Below are 21483 nucleotides of genomic sequence, written 5' to 3' on the forward strand. Positions count from 1 at the left end.
CAGATAATAAACATATAAACCCTGTAAATTAAAAAAAGCCAGGTCAGGGGTGGGGGTGAGAGTGGAGGAATGCTTAGCAAGAAAGGAGGAAACAGGGATGTTATGACCAAGAAGATGGCGCTTGAGAAAAGACTTGAAAGAAAGGAAAGATAAGTTAGGATGATGTCTGAAGGAAGAGCATCCCAGCAGCACAAACAATAAATGCAAATGTCTGACACGAGAAAATGCTTCAAGTGTTCGAGCAACAAGAAGAAAATGAGATTGCAGCAGAGTAGGAATTAGGGGAGAGGCTGGAGATGAGCTCAGAGGAGAAGCCAGGGACCCATCAAGTAGGGATTTGTTGGCCACGGTTAGGAAAGTGGATTTTGTTTTAAATGAAATGGATGCTATTGGAGAGTTTTGAACAGAGGTCCGACGCAATCTGACTTATGTTTATGATTTGGACTACATGGTGGCAAAAAGATGATTGGAGAGCAAGGGTGAAAAAGGGGGAACAAGTTAGGAGCCTGTTTCCACCGTCCAGACCACTGATGCCGTTGGTAGTAGTAAGTGGTAATGGAGTTCATGCCAACTGTTTTGCTCACCCTCTCTTCCCACCAATCAAGGCAGAACTTCAAATGGGGTTTCAAATTCTTCAAAAAGATGCACAAAAGCCATGTTAACCCTTGTCTATTTTACTGAAGATTCCTTTGAAAGGCCTGAAGAGGGGGACTACCTACATTGCAAATGCCACAGCAAGCCACGTTGAAGGCACTGTTTTCCCGTTATGCTCTCCTATGCTCCTCTTTGGCAGACAGCTCTCTTCTCCCTCCTGCTCCCTGCTCCCTATAGACTTAAGGTTTCTTTCCTCCCTACTACGCAAAGATATCCATCTCTGACTCAGCTTCTACTCCCAAAAAGCACGTAATCAAATCCTCTGTAGTGTTTGGAAAATAAAGCACCCTCCGATTAACAAGATCTGCTCTCCCCTTAAGGCAGTGTAGAAACCATCCATTATTACTTGAGTATGTTTTTGCAGTCTTACCCTCGACTCCAAATAGTTCATCCAAGATATTTTCTCCAAAAAGAATTCTGCCAGCTGATATTTTCTACATCTCATCACATGTATATTTAGCACATATTTCTTTTAGTCCTATAATAATTCTGTTTGTTCACGACAATGCCCTCCAGTGGACTTAAACTTCCTAAGAACAGGCAATCTTGCTTATCCCCACACCCTCAGCATTGTTAGCACCGGTCTGTCTTTACCAACGTCGGTGGAATAGAGCCAAATGGACTGAAATCTTTATCTTGCTTATCTTTTGATGAACCACACTATACAGATTTGGGGTTAATGGGTTGACGTTTTTTCTGAGTTTTGCAAACTGCATGCAAACTAAGAACCCAGGATTTCCCAGTGGAGTATGGAAGTTTAAGGATCAATAGTTCTTGCCTGAGTGATAAAATCCTCACCTTCCTTCTTCTCTTCCTTCTTCCCTTCATTCCTGGATAGTTTGCACAGGTTTCTGGGCCTTCCTCTTGTTTTGCCAATTAAATGGCCAGCAGTATTCTTAGAGGGATGGGGAGGAATATCAGTGTTCCACGGAGAATGGAAACTTCTCAGGGATGGGGATCTAGTCTCTCCATGTTCTGTGCAGCACCTGGGACGTGTTGCTCTTGGTATCACTCCAGGATGTACTTTCCCTAGCAATTTGTCTAATCACACTGAGCAGAATATGGATGAATTACTTAATTTGGTGGGTCCTTCTCACCTACAGCATCTGGTTCAGAGCTTTGTAGGAAGGATGCCCAATAACTACCGCAGGTTGGCTGGGATGTGTTCTGCTTCACCACCTCCCTGGCAACAACTCTTTGGATGTAGAGTTGGGAGTGGAGGGCAGCCACAAGGCAGCTGCATAGTAAGCCAAAGAGTTGAACGGTAACCAACACACAAACTTCTCTGAGAGACAGATCTTTAAAAAAGCCAACTGAAAGCATAGCCGATCTCTAGCATCTAGCCTGATCTATATATACATAATGCCAACCATTAAAATCTAGTTTGTCAATATTACCATGTATTTTTTTATCCTACGTAAAAAACAAGGAACCTCAATAAATCACTGAATTCTGTGGTAGGTAGATTATGAGCTACATGAGGGTTAAAGGCTGGGTAGAACTTAGTATTCCCCAGAACAATCTTGCACATTACCTGTCTCTTGGCAGGTGCTGAATTATCTTCTGAGTGAATGAATATATCATTCCTTGAGTGCTTGCTCCAGGCTGGCTTTGTCTTGCTAATTGTAGAGAAATTATGCTCCATCATGTTCTTTGAGAAAGCCAGGGAATAAAATCTCACAATATTCTTTAGTCTTAACATCAAGTGCCTAGTAATTCTTCCTGCTGAGAGTCTTTATTACTCCCTTCCAGCTCTCAGCAGCTACTATATGTTTAAAGATTGTCTTATTGTCACCCTATTCCCATTCCTTTTTCTTAAACCATTTAAAAAAAATAGCTCTAATTTCACTAGAAAAATCCTAATTAGATGCTTGGATCCTGAAACAAAAGCTTAATGAGTGAGCTCTTGTTACCACCCCCAGGATGTGGACAAGGTCCCTCCTCAGCGGTGAATCTCCCACCACGAGCTGGCAGGGCTCCTACCACCCAGCAAGTGATAGACAAACCCACTTTGGATGCGTTGCCCCTAGGGGTATGACAGACCTAGAAGACAAAGGCAGGGCCATCTCCAGAGCAGTGAGATAACCTGTTGGGCCTGTGGGGGGGGCCCCTGTCCCTGTATTTACTAACTGCATCCTTGGTGGAGGAGCAGAGGAGAGGAGTGAAGCCTTAATTAGTCACCTGAAGCACTCATCATGCATCTGCTGACCTTATCTTCACGATAATTACACACTAACAGCCTCAAGGGCAAATACCCCTGTCTCCTTTACCAGAGTGAAGGAGAAAAGAGATCAGTGTGGAGGAAAATAGAAGACATATTGATTTAGGCTTCATTCTCCGTTGATGAGATCAACATTCCTAAGTCCTGATCTTATGAGAAATACAAAGGAAATTATTCCCCCATGATCTACAACAGAGTAGGTACACCAGGATCAACAAGGATTTCAGCCTTTTGGTTTACAGATTGTCTCTTTCTAAGTCAGAATCACACAGTCTTGTTTGGCAAGCTGAGCTCTTGGCTGAATAAAGGGTGCTACAACGGTAGCCAATACTGTCTGTGGCCTCTTTAAGCTAATTTAACAAATTCCATGCTCATGAATCACACCTGGGACATGCCTAGTCCCACAGGAGCGCCGTAGAAACAGTCACAAGACACTGTATACCTTTCACTCTTTCGTATTTCTTCATTTGATATGGAGTTTCTCCTCTTTGACTTTGAAAGTCACTAAGAGGACCCCATTCACAGTAACCTAACTGGGGGGTGAATACAAAGAGCAGACAGAACTACCTGGGGTCCTACTTCAGGATGGGTTTGATGGGAACAGGTGTGTGCCCCACATACTCACCTGTGCCTGGGGACTGGTAATGCCATGTCCTTACCCCTCAACCAGAACTCTTAAAACTACAGCAATTTTAAGAAAGAGTTCTAAATCGCACAATCCCAGGGTATCTATAGAAAAATAGACTGGATAAATAAGGGGAAAAAATGAAAAGGATTATCAAAAAGATGAAGAAATTGTATTTCATCCATTCATTTGGTTTTCAATACATGTTAGTCTGAAAAGCTTTTTAAAGGAAAAGGAAAACTGCTGGAATATTCTCATACACTGCAAGCACAAATATACATGCCCACACCTACACACATAATTTATTTAAATCATTTGAATTGGAATATATTTGAAAAACATTTCCTCATTAACTATTCAAACCTCAGTGAAAAAGCCTCAGGACTCAAGCATAATAATGAATCATCCATTCAAATATTTGCATCAGATAAGTAGAGCAAAAATAACAAAAATAAAAGCCAGCAACCTACATCAATTTACTCATAGTACTTCTCCGTCTGCGTAAGTTGGTCATAGGACTTGAATCTTGTTCCCAAAATGATTTTGGAAAATATAATTTCCTACGGATAACTGGTAAAATAAAAATGTTGAGTTTCAGCAAGTGAGTTAAATTTATTAATCAAGACTACAACGGCTGGCCCCGTGGCTTAGCAGTTAAGTGTGTGCGCTCCGCTGCTGGCGGCCCGGGTTCGGATCCAGGCGCACACCGACGCACCGCTTCTCCGGCCATGCTGAGGCCGCATCCCACATACAACAACTAGAAGGCTGTGCAACTATGACATACAACTATCTACTGGGGCTTTGGGGGAAAAAAATAAATAAATAAATAAAAAGACTACAGCATACTCAGTTGTCTCTCTTTATCTTTTCAGAATATGAAACAGTATTTGAGGCTGTGCTTTCAGAATAGCCATGATTAGAAACACGACTTAAGTGATTCAGGGATACAAGCTTTTCTGTGGAGCATATATGGGAAGGATCCTTCAAAGGCCAAGTCCATGCAGTAGTCAGTGTATTATCTCAGGGCCCAACACAGTGCCTCACAGTGGTGGCCAGTAATGAATGTAGAAATGAAAGGATGATTTTGAAAGAACATCAAACTAAGTGAGGAGACACTTGAACTAGTTAACTTCAAAAAGCAAAACGTAAGGTTAACTCTTAGGACACATATTTCAAATGCCCTAGTCCTTTGACAAGTACTGGAGTGTTCAGGGAAAGGCTTCATTGAAGAGGCCTAGCAGATAATAGGTGACATTCGAACTTCATTCACTGAATCATTCACTCACTCTTTCGTTCATGTATTCATGCAGTAAACATTTATTACTGACCCTATAATGGCAAGTCACTGTGACAGGAGATGTGGCAATGTATAAAATCCACTCACTGCCTTCCCAGGATTAGGGAGATAATACATAGATTCTTCCTTTTCCTTTCATTCCTCTTTGATTTGCTTGATAGCCACCAGAATTTGTTGATGGAACAATAATGACTGAATCTTCTACAGCCATTTGCTCATATTCCTTTAGAACAGGGTTTCTCAACTTCATCACCATTAACATTTTGGACCAGACAATTCTTTGGTATTGAGTGCTGTCCTATTCATTGTAAGATGTTTAGCAGCACCCCTGGTTTCTACCCACTAGATGCCAAGAGCACTCTTTCCTCAGCCATGACAATCAAACATGTCCCCTGGGGAGCAAGAGCATCCCCAACTGAGAACCACTGACTTAGAATAGGTGGGCAACAGGAGGTGACATGGATGGCTGAGTAGGGAAAGGATGAAGAGAAATTAGGAAATGGAGAATGATTTTCGTTTTTTTTAATGAGTGGTATAGAATTTCAGTTGCCTAATGATTTTTTAACACCATTTTTAGACATTTGCTTCCTGTTCGGATATAAAAAGTAGCAAGAAATCATTGCTTCCACCTTTACAGCAAAACACATCCAGACAAGCTACATAATTATAGTTTTAAGAAACCTATCAGAGAACTGTGGAGCAAGAAAACCTAAATGAAATGAATTTCAGGCGAGAGAAGGCCGTGATTGCTTCAAGCCCTGGCCGAGGGTGGGGAAAGGAGTCATCCTCTGCGGATGGGGTGAGGAGAAGTCAGCTAAACTTTTGATGGACTTTTGACGCCCACTGGTTGGCTTGGCTGGTGGACTGGAGTCTCGAGAAGCCCTAGTCACAAATCGAGTTTATACTCACTGTCCAATTCTCTCCTATGGGCCTATCATTGAGTGCACAGGGATAGGGATAGTACACAGAAGGCTGGTGGCAGGACAGAAGTCCTGAGGGATATCCCCCACAAGATACATGAGGCCTTTGACTAGGGCAAGGCAGAGGCTACCAAAGGCTGGAGAAATGGCAGAAGAACTATAAGACGTACCCCCGAGACACTCCAGGACTTCACTAAGGGCAGTGCAGTGGCCTGCTGAAGGCTGGGATCAGGGCAAAAGAGCTGAGATAAATCCATTCAAGGCACAGTGGTGTTCACCAGGGGCAGCAGTAACTCTCTGTTTAGGAACAGGACAAAAAGGAGGAGAAAGACCTCCCAAAGTGCAGAAAACCAGCGGAGTGACCGGAGAGAAAAGCCTGATAGAAAAATCTAGCAGCAAACTATACAGCAGAGAGACAGAGAGATCTCAAGATTTGGAAAGCTGAGTTTTAAAACATAAGGAGATCTCTGGAGTCTCACTGATATTCAGATCTCAAGCCCAGATGAATGAAAAGTCCTGACTCCGTCTTAAAGATTGGAGCCAACGGTGAATGGAATCGAACGAAGTATGCCAACCGTCTAAACCTGAAGGGAGAGCAGAAAAACCGAGAAAACCGTTTCCCCTGCAGGCCTTACCCTCAGTAGCAGGGAGTGACAGTCTGCAGCTGGGAAAGGGTCAAGAACTCTGAGGAATGCAAGAGAATGTGACATGCCTAAGTGTGAAGGTAAAGCAGGAAAACCGAAAGAAATCTTTCCACACTCCGGAACTTACACTGAGTATTAGGCAGCAGCAGTCTACCATGAGGGGAGGGTCAGGGCTCTGAGAGAGACCTCCCTGAAGCATTGGTACGCAGGGCTTACCTAAGGCTGAGGGCAGAGCTGGAAAACCAAGAGAATCCAGCCTGGCCTCTGGACTATATGCTAAGAATGAGGCACCGTTGTCTATTTCTGGGGAAGGACAGGGTAGATGAGAAAGCCACAGCTGCATAAGGCCTGCATAAGTCTAGAGGTGGGTCAGGAGAGCTCAGAGAAACCCTTCCACTCTCCTGGCTTTACACCAACTGCCAGGAAGTGGCAGTCTACCATTGGAGCAGGGATAGAAATGCTGAGCGAGACACCATCCTGCTGTGCGAGGACACAGGGACTCCTGAAGTCTGAGGGCAGACAGGAGACCCAAGGGACAGCTTCTGGCACTCAGTACTTACACTAACTAGGAGGCTGCAGAAGCATATTGCTGAGCAAACCTAAAACTTGTGGTGTACTGACATAACTACAGCAACAACAGAGCCCAGCCCACTTCAAATACAAACTTTATTAACCAAACCTCCATACTAAACATTTGACAGAAGAGGAGAGATACCCTTTTCTGGGTGTAAATAAGATTTATCTCAGTCTCTCCTGTTCTTTTTAAAACACAGTCTGACATTGAATCTCAAATTAAGAAACACATGAAAAAGCAAGAAAACAGACAAGCAAAACAAAACAACAACAACACATTGCTAAAATATAGTCAATACAACCAGACCACAAGATGGCCTAAATATGGGAATTTTCAAAAAGGCATTCTAATTAACAAATGAATCATAACCAAGTGGGGTTTATCCAGGAATGCAAGATTGGTTTAACATGTGAAACTGAGTCAAGGTAACTTGCTATATTAGGAGAATAAAGAAGAAAAAGATCATCTCAGTAGATGCAAAAAATGCACTTGAAATTCAACATTCACTCCTAATAAAAACTATCAGCAAACTAGAAATAGAAGAAAACTTTCTCAATCTAATTACAAGCTATTTTTCAAACTAATAACAATGAATTTGTTTCCTCTAAGACCAGCAGTAAGGCAAGAATATCCATTCTTAACACTTCTATTCAGCAATATTCTAGAAGACACAACAATTTTATAGGACAAGTAAATGCAATAAAAATCATGAATATTCTAAAGGGAGAAATCAAACTGTTATTATTCGAAGAAAACAATTTTATACATAGAAAACACTACAGAATCTGTACAAATTTTATTATGACCGGTAAGTGAATTTAGCAAAGCTTCAGGATACAAAGTCAGTATACATTATACACTATACCCAGCAATAAAAAATTGGCAAAGAAAAATTTTAAAATATCACTTATAATAGCATCACCAAAAAATTGAATAACTAGGAATAAATATAATGAAAGATGTGCCAGATCTCTACACTGAAAAGCACAAAATATTAAGAGAAACTAAACCTATAGAAATGGAAAGACAGAGCGCCTGCCGCGTGACGTAGTGGTTAAGTTTGGTGCGCTCTGCTACAGCAGCCTGGGTTTGCAGGTTCAGATTCCAGGCATGGACCCACACCACTTGTCAGCCATGCTGTGGTGGCAACCCACGTATAAAATAGAGAAAGATTAGCACGGGTGTTAGCTCAGGGTGAATCTTCCTTAACAACAACAACAAAAGAAATGGAAAGACATATCATTTTTATAAATTGGAAGACTCAACATGTTAAGATGTCCATTCTCTCTAAACTGATGATAAATTCAACCCAATTTCAATCAAAAATCCAGCTGACTTTTTTAAAGAAAGTGACAAACTGATTCTAAAATAAATATAGAAACCCAGAGGATTTAGAATAACCGATCTTGATGAAGAAGAAAAAAGTTGGAGGACTTACACTAACCAGTTTTAAGACTTACTTTAAAGGTACTGAGATTGAGATCATAATCTATGGAACTGAAGAGAGACCAGAAATAGATCAATGGAGCAGAATAGAGAGCCAAGAAATAGGCGGGCACACACATATATACGGATTGATTTTCAACAAAAGCACCAATACATTCTAATGGTGACATGAAAGTCTTTGAACAAATACTGCTGGAACACCTGGATATTTGAGAAAAGAAATTAATCTGGACCCCTTATTTCATACCACACACAAAAATTAATTTGATATAAATCATAGTTCTAAACAGAAAGACTGAAAATATAAAGCTTCCAGTGGAAAACTTATGAGACTATCACAACCTTTGGAAAGACAATGGTTTCTTAAATAGGACATAAAAAGCACTAATCATAAAAAAAGAAATTGTTAAGTCAGACTTTATGAAAATAAATAATTTCTGTCCATCAAAAGTCACCATTAAAATTTGTGAAACCACAGACTGAAAAATGTACATGCAATATATATATCCAATAAAGGACTCATATCCAGAATATATAGAAAACTCTTAAACACCAACAATAAGAAGACAAACAACCCAACTTGTAAAAATAGGAAAAGATTTAAACAGATATGTCACAAAGAAAGAACAAATGGCCAATAAGCTCGTGAAAAGGGGCTCAACATCACAGATCATCAAGGAAGTGCCAACTGATGCCAAAATAAGATGCTATTTCACACAAACTAAGATAGCTAAAATAAATAAAAAGTGAAAATACCAAATGTTGGCATACGTAAAATTAAAATAGTGACAATACCTTATATGAAGCAATTGGAACTCCCGTATATTGCTGATAGGAGTGTAAAATGGTATAACCACTTTGCAAAATTTTGGAAGTTTCTTGTACAGGTAACCATATACCTACTTATGGCCCTGCAATTCTACTTATACAAGAGAAATGAAAAAAAAAATTGGGCCCAGAGAGATTTTATGTTCATAGCAGTCTTAATAATAGCTCCAGACTGGAAACAATCCAGTTGTACCCATACAGGAGAATTAATAAATATATTATGATGTATTTATACAATGGAATACTATCAGGAATAATGCAGAACAAACTACTGATGCAGACAAGAACATGGACAAATCACAAAAACATTATGTTTGGCAAAATTAGCCAGAACCTAAAGAATACATATTGTATGACTTCATTTTATATAGGCAAAGCTAAGTTATGATGAGAGGAATCAGAACAGTGGTTTCCTCTAAGTTCCATCTGGGGTAGGGTGGGATGAAAGACTGTGTGAAGGAACTGGCTGAAAAAGGCCGTGGTCGATTTTTCTAGGTGATGGAGATGTTCTACATTTTGGTTTAGATGGGTGTATACAATTGTCAAATCTCATCAAACTGCATAATTAAGGCCTAGGCATTTTATTTCATATAAATTGTACTTCGTAAAATTTTTTTAAATAAAAAAGACTCATAATTTATAAAACTGTTTCAAAAACCAACTGCAAAATCTCTGAAAACATTTATTGGAGGAAAACAAAACAAAAACGTCCCGAAATCAATTGGCTGCAACACTATTGCAACCTGACAGAAGTCTGACTCTTTGCACCTAATCCCTGTGTCCTTCAGCACAAGCCTTTTTGGTGTTGCAATTGTGTCTAGCTTAGTAGAGATGCTAAATTCCTCTAGGCCTGGGTCAGGGAGTCATGGAATTGACCAAGTGGAAGGACCAGTGGAATTGACCAAGAGACAGCACAATGGTCTTGAAGTCAAGTGTCAAGCACCAAACACGCTGCGAATCGATGCTCATCGTCATCTTCAGTTTCAGGCCACAGGTGGAGAGAAACATGTTCATGGGGAGCCTAAGTCTATCAATGAATTCCAGGAGTCAAAGTCTCCAAGCTGCTCAAGGCAGTCAGCAACAACAACGAATTACTTACACACAGGCCAGTCTTTCCTGCTGCTCTTTCTTTTCCTGGATATATTTGTTGATGGGCATGAGCAAGCAAAGAGAGCTTAGAGTGAAACCCAAGCATTAGTAAGTGAGAAATTAGAGTTGACACGTCAGTGTGGAGTGGGTGGGGAAGGAGGGAGTGGGGACAGCATCTCCCATGTCAAGCATATTTCCCACTAGTTACAATGCCCCATATTCTCTGATGTGTCCTTCCCCATGGAGGAAGTTCTTTGTGAGAGAAGGGGAGGTAAGCTAGCTCGTGGGAAAAAATGTCTCTCAGGCTGTGAGCAGTAAATTGGCTCAGGCCCAAGAAATGTCCTCAAGATGTGCCATGAGAGATGAAATCACTTGGCTCGTTTTACCATCTTCAGGATGGCGTCAAGAGCTGACAAAGCCAGGCAACGTGTACAAGGAAATGAATCTGCGGCACAGCCACGGCGCTGGAGTAGCCTCTTGTACGCAGAGAAGACGGGGACCTTATTCAAGAAAAATGCTAAGGGGACCTTCCCTCCGAAGAGGGGAGCTAGGTCATGCAACAATGAAATGACCTGTATTGAACGAAGATGCACATCTGATGCCCAGGCTGGACCAAGACCTATATGCTCCCTGAGGCAGGCTACAATTCCGGCACGCCTTCAAGCCATTATTACACACATATTTGTTCAGCGTTTGTTTAGTGAAGAAAGGAAAAAACTGCTTTTTGGGAGGGGGAGGTAGGCGTTCTTGAAATATAACATGCATACGGAAAAGAGTGTACATCATAATATACAGCTCAAAGAATTCCCACAAAGTGAGCACACCTATGTTTTCAGCATCCAGACCAAGAAATAGAACATCAGAAGTCCCTCAGGCTCTCTGCTGGTCTCAACCACCCCCAAAGGGAACGACTCTCTAGACTCTTCACATTGAAACTGCTTTTTTATTTGTGAAACTGTAAAGCTTTTTACGTTCACTTATTACTAAACTTATCATTTTAACTTACTTGGAATTATCTTTCATTTCATGGCTTATTTTGTTACCCATAGCCAGAGAGCAATTTTTACTCACACTTTAAGTGGAGGTCCGCGACATGCATATAATTACAAAGTTTTGTTCCCTAGAAAGGGCACCTCGTTACACCTTATTTAGTTTCAGAACGTCAGCTGCCTGTTACTGCTGGCTTTGGGTGATTGTCAGGGGACTGGACTCAGAGACGGTAGGAGCCTGTCATTGCCCTCGTAACATATCCATGCACCAAAATAGCAGAGATAGGTTCATGCTAGGAAAGTTTTTATTTCTACTCAAGGGCACTATCTACTTTAGCAGAAGCAGAACAAATGTCTATTTTGTCAGCAATGAAAAGAGTTGCAGGCACCGTTTTTCTTATGTATTACAGTGATGTGTTAGCACCATTTCTCAGAGCCTGGTATCCCGGAGAGAGGCCCAGTCTTTTACCAGATACATGTATTGTAAATATCTTTTTTCAGTCTGTGGCTTGACAGACCTTACTGTCTTCTGGACTGAACCTTTGTAAGACTCTCAGTTCAGGATTGTCCATGAGTTTAAAGCTAAGGATGGGAGAGATTCCAATCATTCTCCTCAAAATTTAGGGTTGGGATTGTCATTTCAATTACCAGACATTCAAAGTGAGCCTTGTCTAGGTGCCGAGGACACAGAGATAAACAAGACCCAATCCCGCCCCTACAAGAGCTCGCTGTCAAGTGGGGAATTCGATGTGTGAGCAAATGCTAGAGGAGAGAGACAAAGCCCTTTTGCCGTGAGGAGTCCAGGAAGACCTCATACAAGAGAAAACACTTGAAAAGAACCTTGGAGAATAAATAAAATTTCACCAGCAGAACAGTGAAAAAAGGGCATTCTGCTTTGAGAAAGCAACATGTGAAAACCCAGGGTGGAGAGAAAGTTCACAGCCAGGGTGAGGAACCTCTAACTTAGTATTTTTTTCAATTATAATCTGAAGAACACCTACATTGGAAGCAATTGGATGCTTGCTAAAGCAAAGATTTCTGGGTCCCACCATGTACTGGATCATAATTGCTGGGGTTTGTGACCTGGGAATCTTGATTTTTTGGCAAACTTTCCAGATAATTCTGTTGCACACAAAATTTGAGAAATATTGCCCTAAAATAGTATCTGAAATAGGAAGTAGAGGTGGAGGGTGAAGATAAAACAGGAAAAGTGAGCTGGAGGCTCACAGTGAAGGGTTTATGTGATGTATTGAGGGCTGGTCGCTGGAGTTTTCTTTTATGTGGAATGTTAATCTTTACAATCACACAATGTGGTAGGTATTATTAGGTCCATGTTATATGTGAATAGGTGGAGTCTCAGGAAGGTAAAATAGCTTTCCAGAGGTCACATAGGTGGTGGAGCCATGATTTGAATCTTGGTATGTCTGAGCCCAATGGCCATGCTCTTAGCCATTTAACTGCATTGGGCCCCTTTCCTTCATACATTTGTGCTGACCTAGCTTCCCTTTCTTCCCACATTCTCCTTGTAAACAAGGACACTCTTGGTTGGATGCAATGGCTTGGTTAGAATTGGACCTCGCCTTTAGAAATATATTCCACCAGGGGAATGAGGCCAGTGGACCTCCTTGTGCTCCTGACTAGCAATTCGAGGACCCAAGGATAAGTCCAACTCCCGTGCTGCAGACCTTTGTCCTCTGGTAGCACAGTAAAGATTTGATTTTGATTCTTTTTGACACTTTCTTGATTTCTGGTGCCATCTTCTTTTGGTTTCATGGTCTGACCATTTGATGATCTCTGTAAAGAGTTGATGGTTTATGAAGATCTTGTCTCTGTTGGGTGGAAGGTGCCAGAGAATTTGGTTTGTTAGTCCTTTCTGTTTGTTTATCTGTTTTGAGTTCATATCAACTAAGAATTTCATGCCAAGCAGGAAGTGAATATCTGAACTGGTGAGTTTGGTATTTCTGAGTTTATGCTTAACTTATGTCTGAAATTTTAGAATTGTAACTATGAGCTTTCTCTCTGTGTGTGTCTGTATGTTTATACGTAATTTAGGAAGGTCTTTGCCTCTCAATGCGTGAGTGTATAACGTTTTCCTGTTTCCTATCTCCTATTAATAAACTAGATTAGAAAATCTCTTAAATTAAAGGAACTCTGGTCTGAATCACTTAGAGATAAAGAAGCACTTATATAAATTGAATATTCCTAAAATTCCCAGAAATTAAGAAAATTGAATCTATAATAGTTTCAATGTGGGAAAAAAAGAGATATAGAAACAATTTAAGAATTCAAGTTCACATAATTTATGTAAACTTTTGGCAAACAACACTACTTTAATACTTTTGGTTTAATAAAAACAGCTATGTTTTCTCTGATTTATCAACGTTAAATATAATATGAGCATAGATTTTTATTCTACTTGTGTATGTTCTTCCTAAATTTATACAGATTTACTGATTAAATAAGCTAGCATGACTTCTAGTAAATATTTAAGACTATGAAAAATATAAATGTGTGTTTAATTCTGAAAAATTTTATTTCAGCAGTAATCATGTTTTGCAGTATGTCAGCTTGAAGATAATTTGCAAGATCTTTAAGAAACTTAAAACCTTGAACTGATACTAAATTGAGTTAATGAATGAATATTCATTAGATGATGATATCATTATAATCTTGCCTCTAATTTTTATGTGATACAGAGATTATATATACATACATATGTCTGTTAATGAATGTCTGGCACTTTGAGAAATTGTAACATAAAGGATGCATATGGACATAGAAAGTAGTAGAAGCTTCTTGGAAAGGGAATTTTATTTGCCATGGTGAAAGCTAAGTATATTTGACAGATTTACTTTTAACATTTTTAAAAAGAGTTTTAAAAATTAGAATTTTATTTTCTCTAAGTGAAAAAAATTTCTTGGATTATTGGTTTGCACTTAACAGGAGGAGGTTGTAAAAGGTTATTCTTTATCTTCTGTGTAATTTGCCTAGATAACAAAGCTTCTGTGTCTTACCAGAATAACCTTCTGTGGTTTATGTTGACTTCATTATGCCCTTGATTATTTAAGAAAACAAAAGTTTGTCACTTAGGAAAGAGCTAAGATTCTTTACAACATGTTACTTCCTATGTTTATCTTTTAAGTATTTTATTGTCGTTTTGGTTAAATACTTAGCCAAATATTATTTCTCAGAAATCCATTATCTTATCTTAATCAAGTGTTCGAATCTCCTAAAGATTTTTAATTTTTGCCTTGCCCAAATCAAATCCTAATGAGATCTTTTGCACCTAAAACTATCTTTGAGATTTTCCAGAGGGCCCCTGGAAAATCACCAAGATTTGTTCTCTCATCTTTGTAAAATGAGAAGTGCTAGAAATAATTATGCATATTTGATAAGTTACTATTGATGAATTAGCACATCAGAAGAGATGCTTAGCTTTCCCTAGGTAAAATGGATAAAATCTTATAAATATTTCAGAAAATGTGTGCTGCATGAGAAGTTCTTAAAGGATTTTCAATGCTCTCACTTTCCATGATATGTTTCTATTTATTGAGAGGTACTGCTGCTTTGCCTGATATTAGACAACAACATTATAGTGCTATTGATCATAATTTCAGTTACTTTTTAAAATATTAATTTAGTCACAGTTTTGTTTCTCTATTTGAGTCGGGCATCTTCTAGGCCTTGATTTTCAATTTAGGGTTCACATCACTTTCCTATGAAGTTTCATCAATATATAGATGTTTAGGACATTATTCAGACTTACAGAATCTCTTTATTTGATATTCTTGATATATTCTTGTTTATTCTAACTATATGCTTGGTATACTATATTCATGGTATATTATTTCTGGATTATTATAGTTCTATCTGAAGAATTTTTTCTCTAGAAAGATAACTTTCACCTATTTTTATAAATTAGAGGTAATCCACTCTTCTTTGAAAATAGGGGTAATCAGTGTGTTTATAATTACTTTGTCTAAAACTTTATGGGTTGACTTTATTATTTTGTTTTGCACACCACATAAACAACCAAATTTCCTTGTCAGTTGCATTATTCTTGTAATGAACTATCATCAGATCTTTCATTATTGAAAATTATCAGTAATAAGTTAACCATAGCCATTTTCAGTATTTTGTGATCTACAGACAGTTTTTGCTTTACTGTGATGCTTCCCTGAAAGCTCTTGCAATCAGCCACAGGCCAGGGTTCTTCATCTTCAACATAGAATTACCATTCTTGCTGTACCTATCTAAATAACTATGCCAAATTTAATAAGACTAGCCTTATTTTGTGATCAAGAATAATCTTGGGCCGGCCCCGTGGCTTAGCGGTTAAGTGCACACGCTCCGCTGCTGGCAGCCCAGGTTCGGATCCCGGGCGCACACCGACACACCGCTTCTCCGGCCAAGCTGAGGCCGCATCCCACATACAGCAACTAGAAGGATGTGCAGCTATAACATACAACTATGTACTGGGGCTTTGGGGGGAAATAAAATCAATAAATAAAATCTTAAAAATAAATAAATAAATAAATAAATAAATAAAAGTAAGCGTTCTTTAAAAAAATAGAATAATCTTTCTTTGAGAGTATCTTTCACAAGAAGTGGGGTGGCTGTAGAGAGAAATTTTGTGTTTTAATGGAAAACTATACGTTGTATAGCACACCCTTCTGGGTTATCAGATTTTAGCCCTGTTCATTGTCTTTGAGCTATTTTGGATCTCTTTTTAAATTGTGGGTAACTGATGCATATGAAATCTCAGTCTTGTTTGGTAGACATTTAATTGACTTTCTCCTCAGCTGGGGTAAAATCAGTTTGGTATCTATCTGTAAATTGGACTGGCTCCTGTTACCTTCCCAAATTGTCAATCCTTATCAAATTTTCAATCTTTTCAGTTTCCGTCAAGATCTGACCATAATCCTTCAAAGTAATGTTTCTAATTTTTCTCCCTGCTGCCTGACTCTGTGTCTCTGAGTACTAAAACCTGACTATGCAGGTCCCCATGGACTTGGTTACCTGGCAGCTGGCCCTTTTCCCTCAGATCTGAAGAAGCACTGTGAGGTAAAACCCAATGCCTTGGTATGTACCTTGAAGGACTCACCACAATAGCAGACCGTTCATGGGCCACATTTCTCCCTGGAAAAGATACTGTCTTGACCACCAAGCAAGCCTGGTAGAATGCTAGGGTCAGACATGCCCGGTGGACACCAAAAGCATCAACATCCTAGCTCAGGAGCTCCAAGGAACTTAACAAGCAGTGCTGTGTAACTGGGAGGTGTTCCTCCACTGACATCCTAGAATCCACTGGGCTGGTTACCCTCAGAGTTCAGTTCCTAGCTCTTTACTTTAATACAACCTTTTATATTAACATTTCTCTTTTTTATTATAGGTATCCTTCCTTGAAGGGGTCTGATCTCCAGGACCCTAAAACTCTGACCGTTACCATTACTTCTTTACAGATATTTTAACTGATTTTGCAGGAGCAACGCAAGGACACCTTGAGAAACTATTTCTGAGAACTTGCTTTGCCCCTCTTAGAAAGTTTATGATCATTGCTGAGTTGTTCAATGATAAATCATACTCATCTTGAACAAAAAGGGGGAACTGACAATGTTAAACTTTATCTGAGCCCTGTGTTCCCCAAAAGCAAGGGTCAAGAAGTCCCCCTCCCTTTTCATGTTCTGAGAAATGGCTAACCTCAAAAGATCACCCTGCTCTCACATATTGCCCTCCATCCTTTCTCAGCAACTCAGGGAAAACCATCTCCATCCTTCCTCATGACTCCCATTAGACTCATGGACAACTTCCTTGTTTACCTGCCTCTATAAAACCCCAGGCCGTCTTCCTTTTCTTGAAACATTCTCCATTAATGAGCATTTTCCTTGTTGTAATAGCCAGAATAAAATCATCTCCTTAATTGTCACGTGAATTTTGTTTTTCACCAAACTGAAGGACACAACCTACGGCCATTGATCAGAGCAAAATCAACCAGTTATGGGGGGAACAAACCAATGAGCAATGTTCCTAGCAGGGTGGTTGTCGATGGCATCTTAGTAAGTTCTTCAAACTTGAAGAAGACATTTAAATTGACAGGTGGTTGAGCAATTCATACTCAAATATCAAGTGGAAATTCTTGACATGGTGAAAGGACATTTGTGACCATGTGACAAACCGTAGGAGACCATGTGTTTGTCTCCTTTGTTATTATGAGTCCCATGAGGTCTGGGAAAATTTATTTTTCATTCCCTCTAAGCTCCAGACCCACACATCCAATTGACTATTTCACATTTTACTTGGTTGAACAAAGCATATCAAATTCATTATGTCCATACTGAAATATTTACAGATGAGATGACAATGACACCTGGGTTTGGCTTCAAAGTAATCCAAGAAGGGAGGGCAGAATGTGGGTAGAGATGAAACAACATCAATCATATCTTGACAACTGTTAAAACTGTATGATGGGTATATTGGGTTATTATACTGTTCTCTCAATTATTGGATATGTTAGAAGACATCTGTAATAAAAAATTAAAAACTCAGTATGTCCAATACTGAAATGATAATACTTTCCAACCTTTCTCCCCAATCTAGGCCTTCTCTAATGCCCCTGTCTCAATAGATAACATTTTTTATTCTATAAGCAGAGAATGGCAATGGAAGATTTCTTGAGATGGGGAGATAACATAAACTATTTTTAAGTTCTTTCTAACTCTGAATTCATTGATATTATGATTGAAACATATGGGGAAGATTATTATGATGACGGTGATATACAGGATACATTGGAGCAGAGAGAAATAGAAAGACCTACCCTGTTGTGACAAATAATTACCACTAGGGTGGAGCCTGGATAATGGAACATTTCAGCTACACAAACTCTCCAAAGAGACTCCTATGAGTGGGTCTTATAAATCTTCTGTAGTCTAGTCTCATTTTGCCAGGGAAGTATCACCTTCACCTCTCTCTTACTAAACCCTGTAACCCATTAGAACACTTATTAATTCATTCACATATTATTCCCAAAGCTCCCTGCTCAAGGCTGGAGGCACTAGAGAAGGTAAAAATCCTCCGCCATAGTCAGGTCTGCAGATGAAGAGACATAGACATTGAGTCTGCTTAAACAGGGCCAAGGTCCAGGTCATCTCTAAGAGATCAAGGTGCTTCCGAAATTCTGACCTGCTTCAAGGTTTGTCCTGGTCTAGGGTGATCATCTGTCCCAATTTGCCCATGATAGTCTGTGGTCCTCTGGTCATTACTAAGAGTGTCACCAAGCACTATAAAAAATGTCTCCATTTTAATAATAAATTATATAGCCACCCTTTCACGTTCCAGAGTTAATCTGAGAGGGCAAGACCCAACCTTACAAGCAGCTCCTTCTTCACGACAATCCTAGAGCAGATTTAGGACCCCAGCAAGTCCTGGTCTAAGGCAAACCTTAGTTTGAGCAACCATAAAGTTGTTCAGTTCAGCCCTTGCTGAAAACCTCCAAGGAGACAAAGAATACCTTAGAATATTTCCACTTCTACCAAAGGAGATTGGAGCATGAATTTGGGGAACGTGGAAGGTGAGAGGGTGATGCGGAGGGATGACAATGCAGCAGGACAACAAAGGTACAGGGACAGAAAGATTTGGCAATAAGCTTCGGCAAGCATGAGACAATGTGATCCCACTCGGTGAGGCTGATAAGAGGATAACTTACCCAGTGGAGGAGAGCTTTGACACTTCCAAGTCTGACATACACAGGGGCGTGTACCAGTGAGACTATTTCAGTTTTTAAAATATTGAAATGCTTTCATACTGGTTGGTAAATAGCCATAGCAGCAAGAAGCCTGGAAATTCCACCCTGGCTGCCCACCCCTTCCCCAGACCACTGGACCTCCCCACAACCAACACCTGGAGGTTAAACATCTGGCCCAGCTGGGGACCACCAGGAACCGGCCCCACGGCTCTGTCCTGGTCAGTGCTCATGGCATGCCAGTGGTAGCTTAATATTGCGAATTTCATTCCTGGATACTTCCACACCCTTCCGCAGTGTAGGGTGGAGGCCTGGAATGACTCAGAATATGAAAGAGAAGAATAAGCTGCAGAAACACACAAGACTCTGAACCAACAAAACCGTGTGTCAGATTCCCGATGAGCTGCCTCTCTGAGCTGTGAGCAGCCTGTCATGCTCAGGACCCATCATTTCCATCAGTCAGCATCCCCAAGGCCGAGGCCCTTCTCTCTTCATTATCCACTGGCACCAGCCCTAGATCTTTCTCTGATTATTGCCCAGAGTTTGAGGAAATGTTATAGCTTCTGCCATCACATTCGTCACTACAGTTTCTTGCCGTGTGTTAGATCTATTGCCAGTGGTTGTCAAGGAAGCACTCCATGGCACAAGATTTGGAGGCAGGCATGGTAAATTGTCAAGATTTTTCTGCCAATCATGCTTTGGCGTAATAAGGATGATGTAGCTAGGGCTACAGGATGACGATCAGACTAGGGCTCAGGGGCACATGTGTAACACTGATATTACTGAGAGAGTAATAAAAAGTTAATTCCACCCATAGCTCGCTGGCAAGATGGAAATAATCTACATTTATCCAAGCTTTGGGCCTAGTGGTCTCCCCTCTGCTCTGAGGCAGTTTAAGGGGAAGGGGTCAGGGGTCCTGAGTTCCAGTATTGCTATTTGCCTGATGGAGGAGTCTGGACAAGTCACTTACTCGTTCAATATGTCTGTTTCCTCAGCTGTCAAATGGGTATAAAAACGTTGTCCCAACATCTTGAAAAGATTATTGAAGGAGAGGGTCAAATGCGAGAAGGATGTGAAAATGCTATGGGAAATCTAGTTCTTTACAAAGATGAGGGGTTGCTGTGAAATTTTAATGTTATGAGAAGATTCATGCGTCACTTGTAGTAGATATATCCTGAGCCCTGACCAAGGATCCCAGGAACTGTGGGGGCAAAGGTGAGAGAAAGGTGAGGTGAGAAGAGCTCCACTGAACACATGGGCTTGAAAACAAAGAGTTTTATACATTGAGATCTTGGGCTTGAAAATAAGCATTTTCAAGTCTTTAGACACAAAAATAAAAACACTGCCTTGCACCATATAGTAAGAGAATCGACCAAAAGAATTCCCCATCACTCATATTATGTAAGGATTATTTGGTAATTAAACTCTAAAAAAATAATAATAATTAAAAGTTCCTAGTTATAGTCTATTTAATCCTATAGAAAATCACTCCAGGATGCCAAGAGATTGGTACGCCTCCTTACATCCCTTTTTTCTTCCCCTCCATTTCTTCCCTTTCATCCTGTGAGAAGGGATCTGCCAACCATCATCTGTGAGGCTGGAAGGCAAAACTTTCAAGAAGAGTGATTCTGCCTCTATCACTCAGAACCCTCTATTAAGGTTTGCTTGGGCATCTGTCTCCACTGACCTCCAGGTGGCTCTCAGCAGTGCTCGAGTGTTCAGACTCCAGAGATGCTACAGCTTGCTGCGTTTTCTTAGGTAAGTCACTTCCTTCTCTGGGCATTGGTTTTTTCATTGGGAAGACAAAAGATTCCTCTTGCTCAATGCTACGAAGAGTTTTCCTGAGGGAACTCTAGCTCAGTATAATACCCTGAGTATTTCAGGGAAGCACAGGCAGAATTAAAGCCAATGGTTTCCATCACAAAAGATGACAATCCCTGGGGGAAAAAACGAAGTACCCATAAGTGGGCTCCTCTCCCTCCACCAAAGATCACTACTGCCAGCCCAGGATCCTCTGGTTCTTGGAGTCCTGAGATCAAAGCTTTGCCTAGCTGTCAGTGTGAAGAGAGAAATCTGTCCTAAGTGGGCTTCCAGAAACCATGCTTTTACTGGAAAAACAGCAGGAAATGTGACAGACCGTCCCATCAGGTCACCCCTCAAGCTGCCATGAGCCTTGAATAATATTGCATCTTTCCTCTACAAGCTTGGAAAATATTTATTTCCTATGAACCTTCCAGGTTATTTTACTACTGACCCTCATGACCTAGGAGAGCTGCTTTCACGCTTTTCCTTTTCTTGCCAGTTACTGAAGCAGGAAGCATGGGGCAAGAGGATTTAAAGAGCTAAATAATAAAAATTAAAAAAAAAGAAAGAAAGAAAAGAAAAAGAAAATCTTATTGCCTTTGCATGCTATGCTGTTTTTTTCCTCAGTGGCTTCTTCCCATCCCTCCCAACT

This window comes from Diceros bicornis, chromosome 14 (genome assembly GCF_020826845.1).
Source record: "Diceros bicornis minor isolate mBicDic1 chromosome 14, mDicBic1.mat.cur, whole genome shotgun sequence".
Lineage (NCBI taxonomy): Eukaryota > Metazoa > Chordata > Mammalia > Perissodactyla > Rhinocerotidae > Diceros > Diceros bicornis.